Below are 11323 nucleotides of genomic sequence, written 5' to 3' on the forward strand. Positions count from 1 at the left end.
CATTTATAAATTATTCTCATCTCCTCTATGACGACCAGATATGGCAGCGTGTACCAAAGATTGCTGTGCAGAATTGTATCTTGCATGATAATTAAGCCATACGTTATGGAAAGCTAAATAAGAAACTATGCTGAAAATAGTAGGGATGTACAATATGCATGATAAACTGAATATATTTTAGCCAATATATTTAGGATTTTTATTTGTGTGTGCTCATTTGTGTTTATTTATACATTTAGTTTAGTTTTAGCTGTCATTATAAATAATGACCAGTATAAAAGAATCCTTTTGTCTTCACCAGGCTACACAATATCCCAACTAGAAAGAATGTCAGCTTAACCAAAGTCAACCAGCTTAACTAAAAAGATGATCAACCAGGTTTACAAGGTAAGTTTTGCTAACGATATAAACTTTAACAATAAACTCATTGGTCAGCCAACTTCAGAAATATCATGGTGGATGTGATCGTTCACTTGCTAAACCAACAAAAACCAGGCTGGACCAGTATGGAAATTCACTTTCAGCATGATATTTACTGTGAAAAAGAAACATACCATGTTATTTTGATACCAACATTATTCTGAAACAAAAAGTTCCCTTATAAACAGGATTGCCATTTGACTCTATACAATCAAAAAAAAAAACCTGCTCCAGGTCATGGTGGAATCACTCTAGAATTTCCATGCGATCAGAAGACGAATGCATGTGGTGAGTTCCAGTTCAGTCCCTTCTTCATCCTGAAGAATGTCCATCTTTTTCTCAGCCACTAATCGTTTCACTTCTCCATTTTAACCCTATGACAGTTCTTCAGACAAACCACATACTCTAGTGGAAAGAGACCCTGAAAATGCTGAGCTCTGATTGAAAGACCATAATGCTGGCATCTCGTCAGGGCTCCAGATGTAACTGGAGCTGTTTGCATCCGAGCGGCCAGTTCAAAAGGTCAGCGACACATGTACTATTTCAAATGTAAGGGATTAGCTGGTTTGTACATGATGTAGGATTGTAGTTTACAACACAAGAATGGATCAGTGATGCAGACAGTCACCTCTGTTCTTCTTGGCCAATGTCTAGTTCAGAAGGATTTGATATAATGCACCAAGGGTCTTGGAAATATCAACCCAAAGGCTCCACATTTCCTGGCCAAAGTTTCTTATTCCTAAAAGTAAATTCAGATGGATTCAGATTTAGAGCTCTAAATATATTATACTGGCTTGAACGGTGAGTATTGTGTTGTACCCTGTGACTCTAGCGAATACAAGAGCTGAAGTTTAGCTGGAAGCAACAATAAAAAAAAAAAATCTATATATATGGTTGTCATCAGCCCCATCAGCATACAGCTGCTATTATAAAAATAACAAATAAAAATTAATGATCAAGTGTCAAGACGTTTGGTGTGCCTACTTAAAAGTGTACACTTCAGCACTTTTTGGATGAAATCTGATGCTATGTAATGATAAACATGAACAACAGTAGTTCAAATTAATGTATGAAATGTGCATGAATGTTATCCCATGTTAATAATGGGATAATGAGTTGATGAGCTAATGTTTATCCACTTAGAACATAGTTTAACGTTTTTTTAAGTTTCCAACTTAAAAATATAATAATTATAATAATGAGGAAAATTAAAAAAAAGTTTCTTACACTTCAATACCTTAGTCTCTGAAGACAGATAATGTTTCCCTATCACTGACAGTGATGGGAGAAAGCTGGCCCTAACACAAAGCAGCTTTGATGGAAAAGCTTTTACGATTGTTTAGGGAGAGCTGAAATCTTTGGAGTATCTCTGTGCCACAAGATGTGGAGTGGTTTTGCAAGAGTGCATTGCTTTTCGTGCATAAAGATTCTGCAGAGAGACTGGAGATAAGGATGGGCACAAATATTTACCATTTTCTTCACAGGCATTTACTAAAGTATACATTCAAAATATACAAGTACACTTCCATTAAATTATTTTGTCTCTTTTGAGCTACAATTTTTTCTATCCCATTACCTCACCAAAAAACTCCAACAGAAAGCTTTCTTCATTTTAAGATTTTCATTAAGACATTATGTTTACCATGCAATTTACCTCTGAATCATCTGGTGGACTTTATAGTGAAGGTGATTGCAAGCTTTTTTATCGGGCCTCCAGATTGTAGACAAAACCCACCCACATAAGAAGCACACACCAACACGACAGGTTTGCAAGACGCCTAGAGAGAGAATTCACTGTTGGATGCTGGCACGCATGTAGTGGTATGTGGTGGAAAGTTTGCTTGCATTGAGCTAATGTTGTTCTAGCCCAACTGGAGCCTTTATAGACCAGCCTGACTGCCTCCACATGACAGGGGATCTCTAACCCTGTCATGACAACAACTCCTAAACACAATCCCGTCCAATGTGCTACAACCGTCTGGTATAGCTGTCAAAATCGATGAAGAAAGCGGACATGTTTGGTGACTCTTCCACAAAAAATAATGGCATTTAAGCAGATTACAAATGCCTTTTGTCTTGAATTGATAACATTTGTCAATGAAAGGCATGCTTGATGTAGTCTAAAAAATCAGCAGAGCAGTTATTATCAGCAGCCAGCCATACCGAACAGAACATGTAACCCTGAGTTCAGCAGGCAGGGACATTAATCAGCCCGAATAAATAGGTCATCTCCTGCTATGCCGAGGGCTTTCAGCCAGCACACCTCCATACGTCTTACCTAAACACAGTGACACAAGCTCCAGAGATTTCCAGGTGTTCATCACCCATGACATCACCGTTCTCAGCATAACGGAAACTTTGAGAATGGCTGGAGAAAAAAAGAAATAAAAAAGAACCTTGTCGAAAAAGATGGCAAATATTGAGTAACTGTTAAATACATGTACATGCACTTTTTATTTTTTGCTAGGGAATTTTTATTTATTTATTTAAAATAATGTTAACAAAAAATATGAAATACAACACTGCAAGATATTAACAATGCAAGTCTAACAGTATTTTATATATATATATACAGTTTTTACATGCAAAATTTTGAAGTCAGCTTCAGTCAAGGCTGCTGAAAATTCAGTTTATATTCCTGCAATTACAGGAACACATTACACTTTAAAATATTTTCATATAGGAAACAGTTATTTCAAACTATAATAATATTTCACAATATTACAGTTTTTCTGTACTTTTGATCAAATAAATGCAGCACAAGACTTAAAAAGAAACCTTACTGATCCACATTTTTGAATGGCAGTACATGACGTTTTGATATTTGGTTTGATTTTGGACACTGGTTAACTAAAATGTTATTTTCATTGACTAAAATTAGACGGCACTTAAGTCACAGTAAAATTAAGAATATAAAAAAAGGAAGAAGGGGAAAGAACACAATCAGCAAACAAAATATCTCCCTGTGCATATACCAAAAACTTTTCAATGCAAACACCAGTGCTGGATCTGTCAGCTGAAGGCTTATTAAAATGTCATTGACCATTAAACTGCATATTTATGCTGTGTTAACTGAGCTGATGCCAGAGAACTGCACACAGACTCATTGTCACCGAGCCGGGTTGAGTCAGACAGGCTGTGGCAGTCAGAGATAAGCTTTATTGCACAATGTGTGCACAGGGTTCATTTGATTGATGCATCTCCATTATTATTACTCCAGTGAGAGGTAATACATTCTGGGGTGTCATAAAAGCTTGGGTCTAAATTAGTTGTGTCAAATTGTGGTGGCGGCTCCGTCTGCCCTATCGCGCCATTTAAATGAGGTGGCACTGACACGACAACGATGGGGGGAGCGAGGGCGGCGTCAAACCCTGCTCAAAACACAGCCCACAGGATTCTTCTCATTAAATAATAGATTTTTCTCTTTCACTCGCTGTCTTTGTAGAATGGTGAATGTTTGCTGCCTGTGCTGTCAAACACACACACACACACACACACACAAAGCAGGAAAATCAATTTGGAATAGGGGGTTCAGCGGAAAAAAAGCTCACAATTGCTAATTCACAAAGTATTCAACAACAGACTCACACCGGTGCCCAAGCTATCACCCCTTTAAATTTCCAAGCAGACAAATGTATAAATCATCCTGGATAATTAGTGTATTCAAAGGAGTCCATTCCATATCCCAGATCTCCCTTTCCGTGACCATTAGAAGAGATGCTGGAGGATGAGCCGTCTGGCCAGAGTCCTATTTTGTCACCTGCTTGTCTTGGGGTGCTAACATGAGCGGTGAGGTTACAGTACAGTTGGTTACAGTGTATAAGAGAGGGAGGTTTTTTCAGTGGAAGCATAGGGAGGAAGCAATGCTTGCCATTTGGATGTAATGGGAGGACAGGAGGGAAATAGAGTTGTAAATATAATCTGTGGAAACCATATAAAATGTACATGATTATTGCAGCCAGCCAACAAATTCTAAAGTAATGGGTAAATACTACATATGCTACCCATTCATCAACAGTAAGAACCATCAAATAGAAAAATACAGTAAAATATACCCCCAAACCGTGTGTTTTTTTTGCTTTAAATTGCGCATGCGTCAGCCCGCGTTTTTGATTGAGTGTGGACTCATATAAACACTGAAGCAGTGTTAAAAGTAACACTGAAGCAGAGTTGAAGTTAATGAGATAATTAAGAAATTAATTGGGTCATGATTGACTATTATTGAAGACATCTGATGTTAACAAGCAGACTTAGGAATCCAGCATTTTTTGGCATAATATGACGTTTTTAAAAGTTAGTTCTACATAAAGAAAGAATTATTATGTTTAGAAACACAGAAATCAAGAATCAGCGTGAGCATCACAACAACGGTGACCATCAAAAAAGCATGTTGTAGCCAATAAAAACTCATCCATGGCTCCCATCATGCATTGCGGCATGAATAAATTATGAGCTGAACTGTCTTTTTAACTTTTTAATAACTAAATTTTATTTTTGCTGAGATCATTTTTACCTAATTTTAATGAGTAAGTAGCTGTTGAATATATACATAAATGTGAGGTATTGTTACCCAATTTATGCAAGCATTTAATAGCTTTTTACTTCAGATAGTTTATACTCAATATATGGGATTAAATCTACCCCACCAAAGTCGATGCAAATTGTTACCTCAGATTTACTGGGTAAATTCTATAGATTAGTTTTTACAGTGATATTTGTGTGTCAGAGTAAAAGACAGTGACAGAAAGAGATGAAAGTGTGGAAGAGGTTTGCCTTTATGCCATATATTACCATGTTTATGTGTGTCTGCTTGCAGGAAGGGGTTTTGGATATAAATGGGGGCTGAAATAAGGCACCATGCCTAACTGTATATTTAGATGTACAATTAATTTCATCCTCTGATCCTCTGATTTGGACACTTGGGACTGCTCACATATACGTAGGACAGGAAAGACTTCTAGTGAGAAGAAGAAAGAGCTTTATTTGGTTTGGTCTCTATATTGGCAATTACTGAATTTAAACCATGAGTCTGCACAATATTAAAGAATTAAACACAAGTTTGAGTTTTAACGGTCTTACCATGTAAGCATTTATATGATTAGGGCTTCTTCAACTTAAATTCCACAGAAAATAGTCATGCATTAGGAGTTGTTTCCTAATGATACAAAATAGCATCGCAGTGTTGAACTTTACCAATTATAACCCAATGACAAAAGCAACATGCCTAAACTGATCAAAGTAAAACAAACCATGCTTATTGTTTAAATTCCTGTTTCCTTTTAAAATCACTACCTGTTAATAAAGAGAAAAAACACATACACATGCACACTCAAAGAACAAGAAGAAAAATTGATCAAAAACAGAAATGTCTGTAAAACATATAGCCATAACTTGATCCCTCATGTCTGGCTAGTGTTAAAGAAAACAAACAATTATCTCTGCATACCTAAAACATTACTATTATGCAAATAGTTTCACCGTGTCACCCTTTTTCTGCTGGAAAAAAAAGTGTTTTAATGAGTTTGAGAACATAGTGAATGAGTGACAAAATCTTTGTCTCCAATTACTATTTTTAAACACAGGTATCTTATCAGTCTGACCACACACATACAAACACACAACCTATACTTCCTTTCTTGTGTAACTTGTGCTTTTATCAACCACCCTGGACCCCGTGAGTCACTAAGCAGAGTCTGTCGCCTTTGAGTCTTTGCCAGACTGTGATTTCTTGTTTAAAAACAATGCTAAATAAGACCAACATGTCAGCACAGTTTTGCAGAGTATCAATTACACCGTTGTGCTAAAGCAAAAACTGTCTCCATCAGCACCTCCCTTAGCATACCACTTTAGAGACGATTCAGGCACATGTGAAAACCTTTAAAAATGCTGGAGGCATCTGAAGTTGTTCTCAAGAGTATTCTTAAATGCAGTCACTCCTTCTGCAGATGGGAACTTTTCTTTAATTATCCTTTTTATTTTAATGGCTCTAATCAGGATAATTTGACTGTCTATCTAGCATTGGACGATTAAAATAAACTAAATGAGAAAAAAAAAAGGAAAAAATAATCAGATATGAATAAAAGAAGACAGCTGTGGTTATATGATATATATATATATTAATACAATAAATTACACAGACAAGCATAACCAAACATTTCAATTCAGCCTGGTTGCCCTAAACAGCCATAGAGTTTTCCGTTGAAAGGCATGCAAGCCAAAAGCCAAAAGAGAAGCAACAAGCACCCTGTTGCCAACCCACTCAACCTTTCCCCAGATGCTAAGTCACTAATTTGTCACCACTCTTTTATTACGCAGTGTGGCTAACAAGGTATCTTTCATGCTCTGGCAAATATTAACAAGTCATGGATGGCAGAAATGTAATTATACAGTTTGAATCTTGTAAAACATGCAAACTGTTTAAATGAGACCTCTGCTTATGTCCTGGCTGATGGCATTAGGCTGGAAGCTGACATTAACAAATAGTGTTCATTACATATTTTCCATATGACCGGGTCAGGTCTTCCTATATGTAAATATCAGTTGTATATAATTATATATATATTTTTTTTTTTATTTTTATTTTTTTATTACTTTTATCTTTTTTAGCTTCTGTATTTTAGTTTGTTTGCTGGGAATGTGGTTTTCAGGTTTGAACAGTCTGAGCTCTTCCGACTGTTTTTCTCTTTTTGAGGGTTCCCACGCTTTCTTTCCCTCTTGTTTTTTTTTTTTTTTTTTTTTTTTTTACATTTATGACGTCCATTTGAGATACTGTTACAAATAATTATATAGCAAATACACCAAATAGTACACCTTTTTTCCGCTCAGAGTCAATATGTCAAACAGAGGATCAGCAAGTCAGGATGAGTGCCAAAAAGTAGTTATTTATACATCCAGCTGTCTTGACTGTCAAAAAATTAATGAAGAATTTCCATATCTTCTATCAAATTAAAGAAGATGAACTGTTTTTGGAATGGGTGCAGGTAATGTGTACTCAGGTGGCTGAATTGGATTCTCTCATTCCCTAGAACAGTTAAAGCACTAATCCAGAGGTTTTAACATGATGGGATAAACTGGATGCAAAACCAAAACTAATTTTATCATCTATCCCTTGAGTGCCACAGATGGAACCTTGGAGAGTCATACTGTAGAAGAGAAAAATGAATAAAAACCTTTGTTTCACACCGTGCTCCCCACCTCATCAATAACCTCTTCTATGCTTGGAAACAGGTACGAATGCATCGTGGTTTCACCTACATAGAAGCTTTCAGCGGCTACCTCCAGCTCTTCTCTTTGGTCATGTGGACAAGGCAAGAGTAGGGATATCTCTCCAGCTTTTGCTTGCAAGTTATGTTGACCTTTTGAGAAATTTCAGAGAACCTGTCAATCAAGAGACATTTGCAGTATTTTCATTTCTATTCCAACACATCTGGCTCAGTTCAAAATAATTTACAAGGAATGTAGTAAATCCAAGTGCTCAGAATGCTTAAAACTATTCTCTGAAATGTGATTATCTAAAAAAAAAAAGAATAATAAAATGTAAAAAAATACTTATAATTTCTGTATAATCTAATTGTCTGAGAATCTGGCTGCTTTTTAACTATTCATTTTTTCTCTATTATATATATTTTTTGTATCTACATATGACTCGACTTTAAATTCATGAAGAAATACTTGTTTGCCATAACTTATTTGAAGTTGCCCATTTGTATTGCTTTTTGCTGGAAGACTTTAGGTCTGTACAATTCTGATATCACATACTGTATGCTTCTGGTCCTAGATTAGAATAAAACAGGGAGGTCGGGAACAAGGCTGACATTTGTTTAAGTAAGAAAGCAATCCATCTAATGACTGAGTCATCTTCTCAAAGGGCCTCTGGTAAAGGAGAGCTGAGATGAGAATCAGACGGAGAGGTTGTGAGACTCATCTCCAAAGCCAGGCTCATTAGTGTGATCAATGTGAAACAGAGAGAGAGAAAGAGACAGTCTGTGCATTGTATTAGAGTGATATACACAGGAAATTGAATAAGTTTCAATATAATTTATATCGGCTGGAATCTCTGTTTTGTGAACTGGATTTGTGGAAGTCATGTTTCATGTTTTCATGAGTACATTTGAAGTGTTTAACGATATGATTTTTGTTATAAACTCAATAGTCGTTCTCTATGGATGACCCCCATCTCCTGTCTGTCTCACTCAATACTGCTCATCAAACCTTCTCCAAATTGGGCTGAGTCTTGCTGCCTCTTAGAGGTAGGAATGTGTGACACAGTCATCACACAAATGTGACACACACACGTTTGTTTTTGTGAAAAGTGGGGACATCCCATAGGCGTAATGGTTTTACTGTACAAACTGTATATTCTATGGCCCTACACCAACCCTACACGTAACCCTAACCCTCACAGGAAACTTTTTGCATTTTTACTTTCTCAAAAAAAACTCATTCTGTATGATTTATAAGCGTTAGGAAAAATGGGGACATGGGTTATGTCCTCACAAGTCACCCTCTCCTTGTAATACCTGTGTCATACCCATGTCATTATACAAAGTTGTGTCCTGATATGTCACAAAATCAAGAGCACACACACACACACTAGTACACACACAGTTAATCACATTTGAACTTAATTAGGGATTCGAAATCTGATTATTGAACACTGTCACACTTTTTCTTGAAATCTATTTTACACTGAGGATTTATTGTTGGCACTCATAAAGGTATTAAATTTGATGTAAATAAGCCTCGGGCGGTTCTTTGCAATCAATCTTGATCTAAATATTTAAGCAGCATTTCAAATCGGACTCTTAATTTGACTAACAGCATGATTTATTTGCATTTCCCCAGTTGTGACTGAAAATCCTTCCTCTTCAGCACTGGGAAAATGGTTTGCTTGCACGTCTGAACCACAGATGTGTTTACGTATCTAAATACATTTCCTAACCGTTTTCTTAGAATTTGGGTGTAAAAAAATCATCTTAGCCAATGCTCTATTACAGGAAAAGAAAAAGTTGTATTCAAATATATAATATAAAGCAAAGTAATCTATCTTAATGCCCAACTATCTATCTATCTGGGCATCATGAAATCATGTTTTACTGGACTGTTACCTCATATGCCCTTGTTGTAACTGCATTACAACAGGGAATGGGATGTAAAAAAAAAATACAGAAAAAAACAAACAACAACAACAAAAACTGTATTGTGATTTCAAAATGAATATATCTGAACTCTCTAAACAAATGCCAAATGCAGATACTTGTAATTATGTGTTGCAAATTCTTGAGCCTGTTTTATAATTCAATACACTCTAAGTATCAAGAGTAAATATAACAGATGAAATAGAGTTATCTATTATTTGAATAAATGCTCTTATATTTTTAATTCAAACCAAATGCACGCTATAATTACGCTCTGAGTTTTTCTCTTCTGTGTTACTCAAGAGATCGAAAAAACACATACTTCTACAAAAGTTGCAGTAACAAGATTGCACTAAGAGAAGGAAGGAAAAATAAAATGCATAAACATTGACACGATATTGTGCAATGAAGTTCTCTCAGCCTGCGTTTTAAATATCAGTGGACTGGCCTGTCCACTCAGAAACAACGTTTCCACACATTCCTTTATCATGAAACCAATAATGGTGGTGCAAAAACATTTGACTCAGGGGGCATCACAGGGGGATGGCCCGGCTATGGTTGTTGCTTCTTTCTCCCGGGACGGCCGAAAAGGCCAGGGTCTGATTGTTAAATGCGAGTCAACCCCTGCATTGTGTCCTCATCATAGTGACATCTGGCACAAACAAGCCGGTGTTTTTGACTGAAGTCTCCATCTCCATTCTGAAGCAGTGGGCTGTACTGCATTGAAACACTCCTTTGGCTTTCTCATGGTAATGCTGAAAACTACACGAGCAGATGTGAAACATTTGGTTCTGTTCTTGTTCACTTGTAAAGAAATAATGTGCTGCTTTTACTTTCATTTCACCATGCTGTGTTCTTCCCCTCATTAAAAAAGAAACAATACGGCAACAAAAAGGACAAATAAATGATGGTTGTGCTTGGTTGCCTGAAGTGCACTGAGGTCCGAATGTAATCGGAGTTTGAAGAATGACGGATTAAGGGGAAAGCAAAAGAAGAGCCAAATGTTCTGTCATTGATATATCTGTAAAGATCTGTAAAATTAATAGTGGTGAAAACATGGAATGGACACCAACTCTCTCTCTCTCTCTTGTTCTCTTTCTCTCTCTCGTTGATCCACAGAAATGATGAAGTGCACACACCCTGTAGATTTGGAGATCATGTTTATAGATTTAGTCATGCAGTAATGCATGTCAGAAATAATCTTATTAAACCATTACCTTGACTGTGTAAACACACACTTGCACCAAACAACATATCAGTTTCATACTATTAGTTTAAAATTCTATATATTTCCAAACAATATAACTAAACATGTTGTCATTATTTCTAACTTACTTAGTAAGGGATCTACTGCAAAATGATGTTTTAACTGAAGAGGCATTTGAGTATTTGCAATGGTTTTACTTTTAAATGTATCAATTTATTTGGTGAATATGTTGATGATGAATCTACACACTGTCTCTTGATTTCTCTATAGCCACTTTGCGTGAACTACAAACCGGCATTTGACTGTATGTGGCCACGGGCGCTGAATATGACCTTTTGCTTTTAACACGAGCGTGACCGTTCCTCAGCTGAACTGACAGGTGGGCGGAGTCTGCCTTGCCCATACTGCATCCTATTGGTTACTGGCATGCAAAATACGTGCGCTCGGGAAAGGTTTTTGAAACCTGATTGGACCGCGACATGTCAGTCACTTCTGACAACGTCATTCTGAAGTTAGATACAAGGGACACACGTGTGAGCTACTAGTGCAATGAAAGTTT

This window comes from Carassius auratus, unplaced genomic scaffold (genome assembly GCF_003368295.1).
Source record: "Carassius auratus strain Wakin unplaced genomic scaffold, ASM336829v1 scaf_tig00036024, whole genome shotgun sequence".
Taxonomy (NCBI): domain Eukaryota; kingdom Metazoa; phylum Chordata; class Actinopteri; order Cypriniformes; family Cyprinidae; genus Carassius; species Carassius auratus.